Source organism: Lactuca saligna, chromosome 5 (assembly GCF_052625555.1).
Source record: "Lactuca saligna cultivar CGN05327 chromosome 5, ASM5262555v1, whole genome shotgun sequence".
NCBI classification, from domain to species: domain Eukaryota; kingdom Viridiplantae; phylum Streptophyta; class Magnoliopsida; order Asterales; family Asteraceae; genus Lactuca; species Lactuca saligna.
In genome coordinates this window covers 28,613,919-28,633,476 of record NC_136421.1, presented here as the reverse complement: position 1 = coordinate 28,633,476, position 19,558 = coordinate 28,613,919, and positions in this window count along the sequence as shown.

Sequence of the window (19,558 nt, the reverse complement as noted above, 5' to 3'; positions counted from 1 at the left end):
ATTGATCAACCCGTGCCAACGCCGGACCACCTGCAACCCATACACATATTATAACCCCTTTTGGTCCTAACCCATTCCCAACACCCGTACATTACCTAATATTTGTCAACCCATGCCCACACCCAACCACCTGCAACCCATACCCATATTATAACCCCTTTTGGTCCTAACCCATACCCAACACACTACATAACCTAATATTGGTCATACCATGCCAACACTCGACCACCTCTAACCCATACCCATATTATAACCCCTTTTGCTCCAAACCCATGCACAACACCCATATATGACCTAATATTGGTCAACATGTGCCAACACCCGACCACCTGCAACCCATACCCATATTATAACCCATTTTCGTCATAACCCATGCCCAACACCTGTACATGACCTAATATTGGTCAACCCGTGCCAACACCCGGCCACCTGCAACCTATACCCAAATTATAACCCCTTTTCGTCCTAACCCATGCCCAACACCCATACACGATGTAGTATTGGTCAACCCATGCCAACTCCCGACCACCTACAACCCATACCTTTGTTATAACCACTTTTGGTCCTAACACATGCCCAACACCCGTACATGACATAATATTCGTCAACCAATGTCAACACCTGAGCACCTGCAACCCATACCCATATTATAACTCCTTTTGGTCCTAACCTATGTCCAACACTCGCACATGACCTGATAATTGTCAACCCCTGCCAACGTCCGACCACCTGCAACGCATAGCCATTTTATGACCCCTTTTTCGTACAAACCCATGCCCAACACCCGTACATGGCCTAATATTCGTAAACCTGTGACAACACCCGACCACCTGCAACTTATACCCGTATTATAACCCCTGTTAGTCCTAACCCATTCCCAACACCTGTACATGACCTAATATTGGTCATCCCATGACAAAACCCGAACACCTGCAACCCATACCCATTTTATAACCCCTTTTGGTCTTAACCCATGCCCAACACCCATACATGACCTAATATTGGTTAACCCGTGCAAACACCCTACCACCTGCAACCGATACCCATATTATAACCCCTTTTTGTCCTAACCCTTGCGCAACACCCGTACATGACCTAATATTGGCAAACCCTTGCTAACAGACGACCACTTGCAACCCATACCTATAATATAACCTCTTTTAGTCCTAATCCATGCACAACACCTGTACATGAGCTAATATTGGTCAAGTCGTGCCAACACCCGACCACCTGCAACCCATACCCATATTATAACCCCTTTTGGTCCTAACCCTTGCCCAACACCTGTACATGACCTAATACTGGTCAACCCGTGCCAACACCCCACCACCTGCAACCGATACCCATATTATAACCCATTTTTGTCCTAACCCATTTAGAACACCTGTACTCATCTAATATTGGTCAACCCATGCCAGCACCCGACCACTTGCAACCCATACCCATATTCTAACCCATTTTGGTCCTAACCCATTCCCAACACCCATAAATGACCTAATATTGGTCATATCGTGCGAACACCCGATCACCTCCAACCCATACGCATGTTATAACCCCTTTTGGTCCAAATCCATGCCCAACACCCGTATATTACCTAATATTGGTCAACATGTTCCAACACCTGACCACATGTAACCCATACCCATAGTATAACCGCTTTTTGTCCTAACCCATGCCTAACACCAGTACATGACCTAATATTGGTCAACCCGTGCCAACACCCAACCACCTGCAACCCATACCCATATTATAACCCCTTTTTGGTCTTAACACATGCCCAACACCCGTACATGACGTAATATTGGTCAACCCGTGCAACCACCCGACCACCTACTCCCATATCCATATTATAACACGTTTTGGTCCTAACACATGCCCAACACCTGTACATGACCTAATATTTTTCAACCCGTGCCAACACCCAACCAACTGCAACCGATTCCCATATTATAACCCCTTTTGGTCCTAACCCTTGCCCAACACCCGTACATGACCTAATATTGGTAAATACGTGCTAACAACAGACCACTGGCAACCCATACTTGTATCATAACTCCTTTGGGTCCTAACCCATTCCCAACACCCGTACATAAACTAATATTGGTCAACCCGTGCCAACACCTGACCACCTGCAACCGAATCCCATATTATATCCCCTTTTGGTCCTAACCCTTGGCTAACACCCGTACATGACCTAAAATTGGTCAACCCGTGCCAACGCCCGATCAACTTCAACCCATACGCATATGATAACCCCTTTTCGTCCAAACTCATGCCCAACACCCATACATGACCTAATATTGGTCATCGTATGCCAACACCTGACCACCTGCAACCCATGCCCGTATTGTAACCCCTTTTGATCTTAACCGATGCCCAACACCCGTACATGACCTATTATTGGTCATCCCATTCAAACAACCGACTACCTGCAACCCATACACATATTATAACACCTTTGGGTCCTAACCCATGCCCCACACCCGTACATGACCTAATATCGGTCAACCTGTGCCAACACCCGAACACCTTCAACCCATACCCATATTATAACCCGTTTTGGTCCTAGCCCATTCCCAACACCCATATATGACCTAATAATTGTAAACCCGTGCCAACACCCGACCACCTGCAACCCATAACCATATTATAACCCCTTCTGGTCCTAACCCATGCCCAACACTCGTACATGACCTAATCTTGGTCATACTGTTCCAACACCCGCCCACCTCCAACCTATATCCTTATTATAACCCCTTTTGTTCGAAACCCATGCCCAACACCCGTATATGACCAAATATTGGTCAACCTGTGCCAACACCCAACCACCTGCAACCCATATTATAAACCCTTTCGGTCCTAAGCCACACCCAACACCCGTACATGACCTAATAATTGTCAACCCATGCAACCACCTGACAACCTGCAATGCATACCCATATTATAACCCCTTTTTGTCCTAACCCATGCCCAACAACCGTACATGACCTAATATTGGTCAACCCTTGCCAACACCCGACCACCCGCAACCCATACCCATATTATAACCCCTTTTGGTCCTAACCCAAGCCCAACACCTGTACATGACCTAATAATTGTCAACCCCCGCCAACATCCGACAAGCTGCAACCCATCCCCATTTTATAACTAGTTTTTGGTCCAAACCCATGCCCAACACCCGTACATGACCTAATATTGGTAAATCTACGCCAACACCCAACCACCTGGAACCCATACCCATAATATAACCCCTTTTGGTCCTAACCCAAGCCCAACACCTGTACATGACATGATATTGGTAATCCCATGCCAACACCGGACCACCTGTAACAGATACCCATATTATAATCCCTTTTGGTCCAAACCTATTCCCAACACCCGTACATGACCTAATATTGGTCAACCTGTGTCAACACCCGACCACCTGCAACTTATACCCATATTATAACCCCTTTTGTTCCTATGCCATGCTCAACACCTGTACATGGCCTAATATAGGTCATCCCATGCCAACACCCGACCACCTGCAACCCATACCCATATTGTAACCCCTTTTGGTCATAACCCATGCCCAACACCCGTACATGACCTAATATTGGTAAAACCGTGCCAACACCCGACCACCTGTAACCCTTACCTATATTATAACCCCTTTTGGTCATAACCCATGCCCAACACCCATACATGACCTAATATTGGTCAACCAGCGCCAACACCCGACCACCTGTAACCCAAACCCATATTATAACCCCTTTTGTTCCTAACCGAAGCCCAACACCCATACATGACCTAATATTGGTCAACCCATGCCAACACCCGACCACCTTCAACCCATACCTATACTATAACCCCTTTTGGTCCTAACCCTTGCCCAACACCCGTACATGACCTAATATTGGTCAACCCGTGCTAACACCCGACCACTAGCAACTCATACTTATATTATAACCCCTTTTGGTCCTAACCCATGCCCAACACCTGTACATGACCTAATATTGGTCATCCCGTGCCAACACGCGACCCCTTGCAATCCATACTCGTATTATGACCCCTTTGGGTCCTAACCCATTCCCAACACCCATACATGACCTAATAATGGTCAACCCGTGCCAACACCCGACGACCTGCAAACCATACCTATATTATAACTCCTTTGGGTCCTAACCCATGCCAACACGCGTACATGATCTAATATTGGTCAACACGTGCCAACACCCGACCACCTGTAACCCATACCCATATTATAATCCCTTTTGGTCCTAACCCATGCCCAACACTTGTACACGACCTAGTATTGGTCATACCGTACAAACACTCGATCACCTGCAACCCATACCCATATTATAACTCCTTTTGGTCCTAATCCATGCCCAACACGTGTTCATGAGCTAATATTGGTCAACCCATGCCAACACCCAACCACCTGCAACCCATACCCATATTATAACTCCTTTTGGTCGTAACCCATGCCCAACACCCATACACGATGTAATATTGGTCGACCCGTGCCAACACCCAATCACCTGCAACCCATACCTTTATTATAACCCTTTTTAGTCCTAACACATGCCCAACACCCGTACATGACGTAATATTCGTCAACCCTTGTAACGCCCCGTGTTTCTAGGCTAAAAGCATTAATAAAGTTGTAATAGTGTAGGTCAACCTTTGTAACTCATTTTGAAGTAATAAAGAGGAATTATGTGAATATTATGTGAATTATCTTATTTGCTTAATTATTATGATTTAACTAATTAATAATGAAAATAATCATTTAAAATAAATATTAGAAAAATCCGATATCTTTTAAGAAAGTTGTAGTGGCCGAAACAAGGATTCCGGAGATATAAAGAACGCCAAAATCCGAGTAATAACGAAGAAATTATCACCTGTCCAAGTTTTGCGACGAAACCGGCACGGTACCGGGAAGCGTAAAAAGTGAATAATGCGATAAAGTGCTTTTTGGCCTTAACAATCTAAACGAAAGTCATAGTATTCGTTAAACCGAGAATTTTGATAAAACGTACGTCCAAACCTGACTTCGTATGAGGAAGTTATGATTTTTCTAAGTTTTAGCTTAGTAGTAGACAGATAAATACTCGAATTTAAGATCGAGCGATATTTAGCCAACACAACCTAAACGAGAATCGAAGGTCTCATCAATAGTAGTACAACGGTAAAAAGACTGACGAAAACGGACGTTGGATGAAGAAGTTATGAATTTTTAACGGATTTTCCTATCCCGGTCTATTAAAAATAATAATATTAAAATTAAAGTCAAAATTAGCCGACGAAGTCTAACTGAAAGTTGTAGAGCGTAATTTTAGCTACGCGTGCATATAAAGAACGTCAACAACAGAGCTCGTATGCGAAAGTTATGGATTTTAGAAGTTCGGGGCTCAAAATTCGAAAAATTTCGCATGAACAGTAACCAGACACGTCACCTCACCGAAGCTGCTGCGTCACCAAGGATGTGGCCGAATTCGGATCTGACGCGTGTCGCTATTCCCTCAGACCGAAGTCTCGGCCAATCAGAAGACGCCTCGTAGCTGCCGCATATCCAAGTCTTGTAGGGCCACGTCCGAGCTTCGTATAGCCGCCTCCGTGTCTCGCCTCGCTGCTGCCATGCGCCTCGTTCCCTCGCAACCACGTCCTTCTTCCGTCTCCGAACCTCGCAATCACTACGTGGAACCTTCTCAGCCATGAAGACCTCAGCCTCACACCCTATATAAAGGGGGGCTGCGAGCCTTCCGGACTACGTTTAGAAATTTGACATTTTTCACCCGTAAACTTATATTTTGACTGTTTTGACTTCCCCCGAAGCCCTGGTATCAATTTTAAAGCCCGGAATACGTCCCGAAGTGCCCGAAAACCCGGAAAATTTTATCGTTCCGGTTTTGAAGCTCTAACTCTCGCAGAGCCCGATTTCTCAATAAAACTCTCGGTTTTATCAGAAACGAGCATTTTAAGGAATGAATTGTTGTCCGATTATCATAAGTCAAGTGAGCGTATAGTCACTTTCATCTTACACGTAGATATGAAGTATTTTCTATAAAATACGTGTTACGTGTAATTATATTGATTGTTTATTTGAGATGATTGTTGAATACAACGTTTTATACAAGTTATAAACTATATATGTATTTTATCTACAAATATGTTGGGTAAAATACAGGTAGACAAAATAGTTGATGTGTGTTAAAATGATGAGAGGCCTCGATGTTGTTGTTGTTCCAATCATCTAGCGGAGTATGGATGACGACCACAGACTCTTCTAGACAATCCAGTGGAACGCTGGCAGGATCGCAACCTGTAGGTGTTGTGAACGATGTGTTCACCGATGTACTCCATCCCCCTCATGGTTACCTTTAGGACATTTATTGTTGAGGAACCCCCTTAATAGTAGTGTCCATACCGATGATAAAATCCTTAGACTAGATACCTTGTATAGGTGTTTAGGGATGTAAAGCGAGGATAACGGGAATGGGTAATCAGGGTTATTGTTGGTTGATGAAATTAATAAATTTATTGTTGGTCGATGAAAATTAATAAATTTATTATTATTTGTGGGTTGAAAACCCTATATGCTCGCCAGGCTCCGAAGCCTGACCCACTCAGTTTTATGTATTGCAGGTAGTGGTGCTCGAGCATAGTTGTGATGTGTTGGGATGAAGGATTCCGGATACAGGCCTGTAAATATGAAATAATGTAGTAAGGTGTATATTGTATTGTTTATACTTATGTACTGTATCGAACATGACATCCCAAGTCTTTAAAATCAAATACATTTCTAAGGAAATGCTTTTGATAAATCTTTATCATATTATTGTTTTGGGACAAATTCCACAATTCTTTTATTAAAAGGTTACTCTTATTTTGAAATAAAGTATAAACAAAACCGGCCTTTTTTGGCGCTGAAATCGGGGACGTCACAACCCGTGCCAACACCCGACCACATGCAACCCATACCCATAGTATAACCCCTTTTGGTCCTAACCTATGTCCAACACCCGTACATGACCTAATAATTGTCAACCCCTGCCGACATCCGACCATCTGCAACGCATACCCATTTTAAAACCCCTTTTTGGTCCAAACCCATGGCCAACACGCGTACGTGACCTAATATTGGTAAACCTGTGCCAACACCCTACCACCTGCAACTTATACCTATGTTATAACCCCTTTTGGTCCTAACCCATGCCGAACACCCATATATGACTTAATATTGGTCAACCCATGGCAAGACCTGACCACCTGCAACCGATACCCATATTATAACCCCTTTTGGTCCTAACCCTTGCCCAACACCCGTACATGACCTAATATTAGTCACCCCGTGCTAACACCCGACCACTTGCAACCCATACCTATAATATAACCCCTTTTGGTCCTAACACATGCCCAACACCTGTACATGACCTAATAGTGGTCAACCCATGCCAACACCCGACTACCTGCAACCCATACCCATATTGTAACCCCTATTGGTCCTAACCCTTGCCCAACACCCGTACATGACCTAATACTGGTCAACCCATGCCAACACCCGACCATCTGCAACTGATACCCATATTATAACCCCTTTTGGTCCTAACCCATTCACAACACCCGTACATGACCTAATATTGGTCAACCCATGCCAACACCCAACCACTTGCAACCCATACCCTATTATAACCCCTTTTGGTCCTAACCCATGCCGAACACCCATACATGACCTAATATTGGTCATACTGTGCTAACACCCGACTACCTCCAACCCATACCCATATTATAACCCCTTTTGGTACAAACCCATGCTCAACACCCGTATATGACCTAATATTGGTCAAAATATGCCAACAACTGGCCACGTGCAACCCATACCGATATTATAACCCCTTTTGGTCCTACGTCCATACCCAACACCCGTACATGACCTAATATTTGTCAACCCGTGCCAACTCCCGACCACCTGCAACCTATACCCATATTATAACCCCTTTTGGTCCTAACCCATTCCCAAAACCCGTACATGACATAATATTGGTTAACCCGAGCCAACACCCGACCATATGGAACCCATACCCATATTATAACCCCTTATTGGTCCTAACACAAGCCCAACACCCGTACATGACGTAATATTGGTCAACCCGTGCAACCACCCGAACACCTGCTCCCATACCCATATTATAACCCCTTTTGGTCCTAACCCATGCCCAACACCCGTACATGACCTAATATTGGTCAAACCGTGCCAACACCCGACCACCTACAACCGATACCCATATTATAACCTCTTTTGGTCCTAACTCTTTCCCAACACCCGTACATGACCTAATATTGGTCAACCCATGCAAACACCCGACCACTAGCAACCTATATCTATATTATAACCCCTTTTGGTCCTAACCCATGCCCAACACCTGAACATGACCTAATATTGGTCATCCCGTGCCAACACGCGACCACCTACAACCCATACTCGCATTATAACCCCTTTGGGTCCTAACCCATTCCCAACACCAGTACATGACCTAATATTGGTCAACCCGTGCCAACACCCGACCACCTGCAACCAAATCCCATATTATATCCCCTTTTGGTCCTAACCCTTTCCTAACACACGTACATGACCTAAAATTGGTCAGCCCATGCCAACACCCGATCAACTGCAACCCATACCCATATTATAACCCCTTTTGGTCCAAAACCATGCCCAACACCCATGCATGACCTTATATTGGTCAACCTGTGCCAACACCTGACCACCTGCAACCCATGCCCATATTATAAGCCCTTTTAGTCCTAACTCATGCCAACACCCATACATGACCTAATATTGGTCATCCCATTCAAAGACCCAACTACCTCTAACCCATACCCATGTTATAACCCCTTTGGGTCCTAACCCATGCCCAACACCCGTACAAGACCTAATATTGGTCAACCTGTGCCAACACCCGACCACCTGCCACCCTTACCCATATTATTGTTGGATTAATGTCTAAGTCCATAACTATAATTGGTAAGACTTGACCCGACCCGGCATGGTCCATTTGGGTTACATGGCATCATGCACTTGGATAGACTATAATGAGAGAAATAAGATACTTACGGTTATTAATATATTATAAGTTCTAGTATATTAATAATAAGAATAATAAGATTATTTAATTAGTATTGATCAAGAATTAATCTAGGATTAATTAAGTGATCAAAAGAAGACTAATTAAATATATGGGTTGATTGTGTAAATCATCCATACTTATATAGTGGGCTAATGCTCCATGGATTATCTAGTTGGGCCAAAACCCATATGATGCTCCATGGATGCTCCATGGTGTACTTGAACCCATGGATCCAAGGAAATGGAAAGTCATGACAATTAGGGTTTACCCTAATTGTAACACTATATAAAGATATTATTCTTCCCAAAATCGGCCACTAGATTATTCTAGAGAGGGCTAGCCGATTTTATGAAGTGTAGAATTCTCTCAAGTTATTCCAAGTGTATTTGGTGTTGTGTGAACCATTTGAGGTGTCACACTTGGGGCACTAGGCACTCAAGCTTCATGAAGACAAGAACTATCAAAGAGGTATGTATTCTATCTTGTTATATTAATAGTTTTGTATGCTAGATTAGGATAATACCTTGGATGTTCATATTTGTATGTATAATAGAGAAAACATAGATCCAAGGTATTTAGGGTTGCATGTACACTTAGGAGTGTTAGAATGCGCATAACTCAACAGTGGTATCAGAGCCTAGGCTTGTTTTCTTGTTATACCTGCAATAGAAGCTGAAAAATCGAGTTTTGATGCTGTCAGCCCAGCTGAGTCGCCGAGTCCATGAAGGGACTCGACGAGTCCAAGGCAAAATGCATCCAACTCACCGAGTTGTGTTCATGCACTCGACGAGTTGGACCCCAGACAGCATATCTTCGAGGTTTTTGGCTAGAAATGGACTAGGAACATTACCCTAAGTTGTTTTTGAACTTATAAACTTGTTTTTAATGTGGTAATGTTCATGCTAATCCATTCTCAAAGATAATTGTCAATAGATTCATGTTTTGTATTAGTTTAAAGGTTAGACTAATTACATGAAAAATTTTGATTTGAATTATCTTGTTCTTATGAGTTGCTTAGATTAATAGAAAAGTTGAGTGAAAAAGTTGTTTTCAATCCAAATTAATCTAAGAGTTGAGTATAAAATGTGTTTGTGTAACTTATCCTTAAGTTACATGAAGAGTCACATTAAAGACTCATAAAACTCATAAAAGATGGCAATGGTTACAAAAGATGAAGAGTCTTGTCCTTAAGTTATGGAGGTTCAAGAGTCACTTCATTAATAAATAAATAAATAAAATATGTAACCTTAATTAATTCCATAAGTTATAAAATAAAGAAAAGATTAATTCTTTATTAGTTTAAAGTCTTCCATAATTTCTCCACAAGTTATGGAACTTGAAGAGTTTTTGGATTAAAACTACTTTAAATACATAAGTTATGGAATTAATTAGTTTTGAATAGTTTCAAAACTTTCCCTCAAGTTTTGGAATTTGTAAAGTTTTCTCTTATGAATACTTTAATTCCAAGTTAGCCCTTAGAATTTTAAAAAGTTAAAATTCAACCCTTATACTTTATAATATTATAAGTTAATAATATATATATGTATAAGAGTAAAGTCGGTCTTACCGCTAGTACGCCTCATTCACGAAGCCGGTCTATAAGGTGGGTATAAGGGTGTTGCCTATAAAATGGCAACTTAATAGGTGTCCACTCTCACCCACCGCTTGCTTGACTGGTGGAGGGTCGTTAGCCGAACGGGTTTGACAGGACTATAATTCTCCCTTCATTAAAAGTATTAATGATAAATACTAAGTAACTAAACTCTTAATAATTCCCAATCTTAGTTACTTAGGAAAATGTGAATAAGGTGCTAATCCATGAAATTACACTTTGCACTTTGTTTAAGTCGGTTAGGGGAGCGTGTGTGGTTAACCGGCACACAAACTCGTATTTAACAAGGTAGGCAAAGGGTAACTTAATGTTTATCATAGTATCGATGGAGCGTGTGTGGATAACCGGCACATCGATTGAGGGGTAAACACTTAAGGGTACCAAGTAATTTGCATGGTTACTTCACACCTTGTTTTGTGATCCTCGGCATCCCAGACACAAAACCTGAAGGGCACACTCGAGATTGAAACATGCCATTGAACAGTTCAATGAATCTCAAAAGATCTAGGAGTTTCAAATCCAATTAAAACCTAATAATACATTTCGTTTATTTTGGTGGAAATTGGTGAATCGTCATTCACCTACCTTCAAATTGTTTTATAGCTTGGATTACGGCATACCTCTTCTAAGTTATAAAATAGTTTGTTGGGTCCTAGCCTTAATATTTCATATTGGGTGTCATACTAAGGACTTTAGATCAACTATCTTGAATATCTCCCAAAAGATGTCTGGTTTAGACATTTATGAGCTTCCCAAATCTCTTGAAACAAGCATTCCTAATGAAGATGATGTCCCATGGATATCATACTTCTTTCTCCTCCTCCAATTATTCTCCCTAACCCACAAGTTCTTGAAAAGTTTAAGATCACTCAAGCCCCATTGGCAAGGCAAGGTCTAGGCGTGATCACATCTTGGAGATGTAGTCACATATTGACAAGCCGGGAGAGAAGGGTGTCAAAGTCTTGAGAAAGTTGGTGGTTCAATCACTTTCTAAGTCACATAGTGAGTTCTTTTGGGACACCTATGAAATAGACTATGACAAGACCCTTAATGATCTTATCTATTGTTAAGATCAACTTCCTGAAACTTTATGGACATTGGCAATAGTGACACAGGAAATCCAGAAAAAGGTATTCTCTTCCTAATGGAAAGGGATCGGCCATAGTCAACTCGGTTGAACAAATGGTAAAGAGAAAAGCTAAGTCTGTGATAGTCCCGTGTACCATTATCAAAGGGTCCATATGTTTATATTGCCAAAGAAAGGGTCATTATTTGCGAAGCTGCCAAATTTACCTAAGGGTGTTAAAGTCAATAAGGTTGACTCTACTTCAGGTAAAGTCCAATACTCTAACTTTGTTAAGTTTCTATTATGAGATTCTTGATGCATGATGTGACTGGGTCACATGGTAATGTTTTAAGAATCAAAGAAAAGTAAAGGAACTTAAAGAAAGAATATGCTGAATCTGATCGCATAGATGGATTTCTATCACATAGTTTGAAAAACGGATTCTTGAGCTACTTCTTAGGAGTTATGAGATATTGCTTAGGAATAGATAACAACAAGTTTTCATATGGATTGTAAGGATAAGTTTTCCGCAAAGTTTTAAAATAAAGAAAAATTTCGATTTTAGTTATTTTAAAATATCCTTACAATGGCATTTGAGGGAAAATTGTTGCTTATATGATTCCATTAATAGCAAGAGTGGAAATATGAAATTGATTCTTTCATTTGTGGTAATGTCTAAATTTACCAAATAAGGAAAGATTCTCATCATCCAAAGTCTCAATTGGACCGGGACTTGGAATCATGCAAGTTGTAAGGCTATTCGTCATATGGATGTGTGAGTCAAGTAATGGACTAAGGGATCGAGCACATAGTCATGTGCACTGATTAAGTCCACCACAAAAGATGTAAGGCTATTCGTCATAGTTTACTAAAGCTTAGTAAATATGATTATACTTACAAGCTTAAGTGTAACTCTGAGACGTTGGAAAAGGTTCCAATGTAAGGCAGAGCGAACAAGAAGAATCAAATTAGGCAGAAGGATAAAAGTTTCTCAAATCTGAAAAGATGGGAGAGTAATTTAGTATCAGCTTTGTGATCATCTTAATGATTAAGAAAGCATATCAAAATTAGTTCTCTAAGAAAGTCTTAGTGCATTCTTATGACTAAGAAGAAGGGATCTTGAATTGTTGAAATGGTTAAATCAAGAAGATGAGTCATACTTCGTTCCAATACAAGTCTTAGAGTCATACTCCAAGATTGTAATATGAGTTACATGTCTTAAAGAAGGTTTAAAACACTTGTCAAATGTAAGAGTAAAAGTTTTCTACTCTTGTACATTTGAAATTGGTAAGTTGTGATGTTTTGGATAAAACAAAGACCAACTTCGGCCAATTGTGTGAAGTGTTTGTCTTGATTAGAATCCACACTATCTCTTGGATGTTTGACAAGGGAGTCTTATAGGTCAAGAGGACAGTGGGAGTCTTAAAGGTCTTGAAATTCTCAAGAATTAATCAAGAATAAAAACCTAAAGTTCTTCACTAGCATACAACTTAAGGTTTATAACCTATCGTGTTGACATATTCTGTGCCCATTCTAGTTAAAGTTGGCTTTGCATATGAGTTCTTAGAGCTCTCAATGTGTTGCACAACAATTTGGAAGCAATGGTAGGCCCTTGAGCTACCAGGTGGCAAGAAATTAAGATTGAGTTCAGTCCATATGAGTTTGGATTTGTCATTATCCTTGTCTTGTGACTATGATTTTGACAATTCACTTGGATAAGAACACATACACCATTAAATCTAAGTGTTATAAGGTTTCTCTTCGATTCATGAAAATGATGGTGAGGAAACACTTCCACTAAGTAGATTTTAGCTAGATAGCAATTGTGATGTTTGCATTCTCAAAGTCGTTAGTGGAGCGTGTGTGGTTTACCGGCACACTAACTTGGACTTGTGAGAAATGGCAAAGGTCAAAACGATCAAGACTATGATTACGGCATCCCTTTTCATAGTTCTTAAAATTGTTTTGACACACCCATGATCTATCTAAGGGAAGGTGTATGTTTTTGATAAAGTCTTATCAAAACAATCTAGTATCAGAAATCTGAACTTTGGTAAGAAAGTCAATAAAGTATTGATTTCTAGAAGTCGAGCTTTCTGAGTATATGTCAAAGCTAGTGGGAGCATAAGTGTTATGCTAATAATCATCATGTTAGTGGGAGCATGATAATTACGATAAGTATTGCAAGCTAGCAATGTTAACTATAGAAAACAAAAGGTTTCAATTGGGAAAAAGTTGTTTTGCTATAATTAAGGGAGAGGAAATTATACTTCATCTCAAATCTATAAGCTTAGATCGTGAGGTTTTAATCAGTTAGTCAAGAATATATATGAATTTCATGTTGGAATGGCTCAACATAAGGAAATTCTGTATATGGGTCCATTATTTGCGTTCTAAAATTCGATTATGATTCCGGCATCCCTTTTCATAATCTGAATTATGAGAACTTGGCAAATTGAAATGGAAATGTTATAGCAAAAGACTGGTTTAGTCTTTATGTGAGACATCATGAATCTTGTCCCATATCCTTCGGATATAGGATCGATTACATGTGCTATATTCATCCTTTCTAAAATTTTCCAAATGCCTAGGGCATTAAGAAGGGAAAAGGTTTAGAACTGGATATGACTAAAAGGATTAAACAATTGTCGAGGAAAATCTAAGGTTTACCAAAGATTGGTTGCTCAAGGACAGTTGGAATTATAGTGATAATTCTGGAAGGACCATATTGACATAATCTGTAAGGAGGCAACTCTTGTTCAGAAGTGATAGTCGAAATGGAATCTGGAAATGTTTCAAAGTTAGAATTTTCAATCTGTGTAAGATTAAGGAAACTTAATGCAAGAAGGATGGTTCTAAGGACTTGATCTCCTTTGGAATGCTCTGTAATGATTGTTGTTAAGTCTTTCTAACTTTATGCATAATCATTACAAGAGGATCGATGCATATAAGTTTAGAATCTAACAGATTTCAGTAAATGACATGAATTTGGAATTCTTGCATTTGCAGTAAGGATTTGGGAGTGTGAAAAGAGAATCATTGAAGATTATGTTCAATTGATCTAGTTCACAAAGTAAAGATCATAGACAAACATAGTATGCATACTTGGTGTATGGCATGACTAGTGTTTAGAAAACATAGTGTACATGCTTGGAGCATGGGACAACTATTGTTTTAAATTCAAGAATAATGTTGATAGCTGAAACAGTATACAATGAATAATGTGTAATCATATGGTGATAAATAAAAGGTGTTTTATTTATGTTCATAGGTTTTGATACCATATTGGATTCAATTATTATTGTGTTTCACTTTGCATGTTTTGACTTCCCGAATAAACTAGGTTATTCTTCCAGAATGACTAAGTTATTCAAACCATCCACAGTCGGTCATATGTTGGAAGTAGATATGAATTAAGACTGTCATGGGTTGGCTTGTAGAGGTCTAAGATGTTGGACAAAGGGCTACAACACTCATGAGTGCTCATAAATTCTGAGTACTGGATTCAACCCGCGCTCATTGGAATCACTTCATGGGTTTTATCACGAGTGATCATGAGACGATAATATCTTATATTCTTCAAACCTAGAGATATGAGTTGTTACTATGAGTTGATAGTACATTGATTACACGAAACGCATTGGTAACTCGATGTTATAAAACGTGTCTTTGTGTATGATTCAACAAGTAGCAGAACAAGCCATATGAGTCGAAGTTTATCCATTCCTTTTACCTTCGGGATGAAAGCGATATCTGTGGGCCCCTCGATGATTTGATGATGACAAATGGAAGTGCTCGGCCGGGCCAGGACTGATTTGATTTGTTCAATTAGTCAGTCGTCATAAATCAGAAATCGGGAAACAACAAATGGACAGAGAGAATGATTATAATCCATGTCTCAGTCCATATGATATCTAGAATGGAGGAATATATGATCCCTTATCTAATGGACAAGTCATTGACAAGATCAGAGTTCATCTACAAGGTCAGAGTTCGACAAAAGCTTTTGAGAGCTACGATTGCCAGTTGGTTCCTGAAGTCATACGCAATAATAGTTTTAGACTTATCCAAGTGGGAGACTGTTGGATTAATGTCTAAGTCCATAACTATAATTGGTAAGACTTGACCCGACCCAGCATGGTCCATTTGGGTTGCATGGCATCATGCACTTGGATAGACTATAATGAGAGAAATAAGATACTTACGGTTATTAATATATTATAAGTTCTACTATATTAATAATAAGAATAATAAGATTATTTAATTAGTATTGATCAAGAATTAATCTAGGATTAATTAAGTGATCAAAAGAAGACTAATTAAATATATGGGTTGATTGTGTAAATCATCCATACTTATATAGTGGGCTAATGCTCCATGGATTATCTAGTTGGGCCAAAACCCATATGATGCTCCATGGATGCTCCATGGTGTATTTGAAACCATGGATCCAAGGAAATGGAAAGTCATGACAATTAGGGTTTACCCTAATTGTAACACTATATAAAGATATTATTCTTCCCAAAATCGGCCACTAGATTATTCTACAGAGGGCTAGCCGATTTTATGAAGTGTAGAATTCTCTCAAGTTATTCCAAGTGTATTTGGTGTTGTGTGAACCATTTGAGGTGTCACACTTGGGGCACTAGGCACTCAAGCTTCATGAAGACAAGCACTATCAAAGAGGTATGTATTCTATCTTGTTATATTAATAGTTTTGTATGCTAGATTAGGATAATACCTTGGATGTTCATATTTGCATGTATAATAGAGAAAACATAGATCCAAGGTATTTAGGGTTGCATGTACACTTAGGAGTCTTAGAATGCGCATAACCCAACAATTATAACCCCTTTTGGTCCTAACCCATTCCCAACACCCGTATATGACCGAATAATTTTCATCCCGTGCCGATACCCGACCGCCTGCAACCCATGCCCATATTATAACCCCTTTTGGTCCTAACCCATGCCCAACACCCGTACATGACCAAATATTGGTCATATCGTGCCAACACCCGCCCACCTCCAACCTATACCCATATTATAACCCCTATTGGTCCAAACCCATTCCCAACACCCGTATATGACCTAATATTGGTCAACAAGTGCCAACACCCGACCACCTGCAACCCATACACATATTGTAACCGCTTTTGGTCGTAACCAATTCCCAACACGCGTATATGACCTAATAATTGTCAACTCGTGCAACCACCCGACAACCTGCAAACCATACCCATATTCCGACCCATTTTGGTTCTAGCCCATGCCCAACGCTCGTACATGACATAATATTGGTCAACCCTTGCCAACACCGGACCACCTGCAACCAATACCCATATTATAACCCTTTTTGGTCCTAACCCATGCCCAACACCTGTACATCACCTAATAATTGTCATCCCCTGCCAACATCCGACAAGCTACAACCCATGCCCATTGTATAACCCCTTTTTGGTCCAAACCCATGCCCAACACCTGTAGATGACCTAATATTAGTAAACCTATATGAAGAACCGACCACCTGCAACCGATACCCATATTATAACCCCTTTTGGTCCTAACCCTTGCCCAACACCAGTACATGACCTAATATTGGTCAACCCGTGCCAACACCCGACCACCAAGAAGCCATACCCATATTATAACCCATGTTGGTCCTAACCCGTACATGACCTAATATTGGTGAACCCGTGCCAACACCCGAATACCTGCAATCAATAACCATACTATAACCCGTTTTGGTCCTAACCCATTCCCAACACCCGTACATAACCTAATACTATTCAACTCGTGCCAACACCCGACCACCAACAACCCATACCCATATTATAACTCCTTTTGGTCCTAACCCATGCCCAACACCCATACATGACCTAATATTGGTCAACCCATGCCAACACCCGAATACCTGCAACACATACCCATATTATAACCCCTTTTGGTCCTAACCCTTGCCCAACACCAGTACATGAGCTAATATTGGTCAACCCATGCTAACACCCAATCACTTGCAACCTATACCTATATTATAGCCCGTTTTGGTCCTAACCCATGCCCAACACCAGTACATGACCTAATATTGGTCAACCCGTGCCAACACCCGACCACCTGCAACCCATACCGATATTATATCCCCTTTTGGTCCTAACCCTTGCCCAACACCCGTACATGACCTAAAATTGGTCAACCCATGATAACACCCGATCAACTGCAACCCATACCCATATTATAACCCCTTTTGGTCCTAACCCTTGCCCAACACCCGTACATGACCAAATATTGGTCAACCTGTGCCATTACCTAACCACCTGCAACCCATTCCCATATTATAACCCCTTTTGGTCCTAACCCATGCCCAACACCCGTACATGACCTAATATTGGTCATCCCATGCCAACACCCGACCACCTGCAACACATACCCATATTATAACCACTTTGGTTCCTAACCCATGCCCAACACCCGTACATGACCTAATATTGGTCAACCCGTGCCAACACCCGACCACATGCAACACATACCCATATTATAACCCCTTTTGGTCAAAACCCATGCCCAACACCCATACATGACCAAATATTGGTCTACCTATGCCAAGACCTAACCACCTGCAACCCATTCCCATATTATAACCCCTTTTGGGACTAACCCATGCCCAACACCCGTACATGACCTAATATTGGTCAAACCATGCCAACATCCGACCACCTGCAAACCATACCAATATTATAACCCCTTTGGTTGCTAACCCATGCCCAACACCCGTACATGACCTAATATTGGTCAACCCGTGCCAACACCCGACCACCTGCAACCCATACCCATATTATAACCCATTTTGGTCCTAACCCATGCCGAACACCCGTATATGACCTAATATTGGTCAACTCGTGGCAACACCCGACCACCTGCAACCGATACCCATATTATAACCCCTTTTGGTCCTTACCCTTTCCTAACACCCGTACGTGACCTAATATTGGTCAACCCGTGCTAACACCCGACCACTTGCAACCCATACCTATAATATAAACCCTTTTGGTCCTAACACATGCCCAACACCTGTACATGACCTAATATTGGTCAACCCATGCCAACAACCGACTACCTGCAACCCATACCCATATTGTAACACCTATTGGTCCTAACCCTTGCCCAACACCCGTACATGACCTAATACTGGTCAACCCATGCCAACACCCGACCATCTGCAACCGATACCCATATTATAACCCCTTTTGGTCCTAACCCATTCACAACACCTGTACATGACCTAATATTGGTCAACCCGTGCCAACACCCGACCACTTGCATCCCATACCCTATTATAACCCCTTTTGGTCCTAACCCATGCTGAACACCCATACATGACCTAATATTGGTCATACTGTGCTAACACCCGACTACCTCCAACCCATACCCATATTGGTCAACATATGCCAACAACTGACCACGTGCAACCCATACCCATATTATAACCAACACCCGTACATGACCTAACACCCGTACCCATATTGGTCAACATATGTCAACAACTGACCACGTGCAACCCATACCCAACACCCGTACATGACCTAATATTGGTCAACCCGTGCCAACACCCGACCACCTGCAACCTATATCCATATTATAACCCCTTTTGGTCCTAACCCATGCCCAAAACCCGTAGATGACATAATATTGGTCAACCCGAGCTAACACCCGACCATCTGGAACCCATACCCATATTATAACCCCTTATTGGTCCTAACACAAGCCC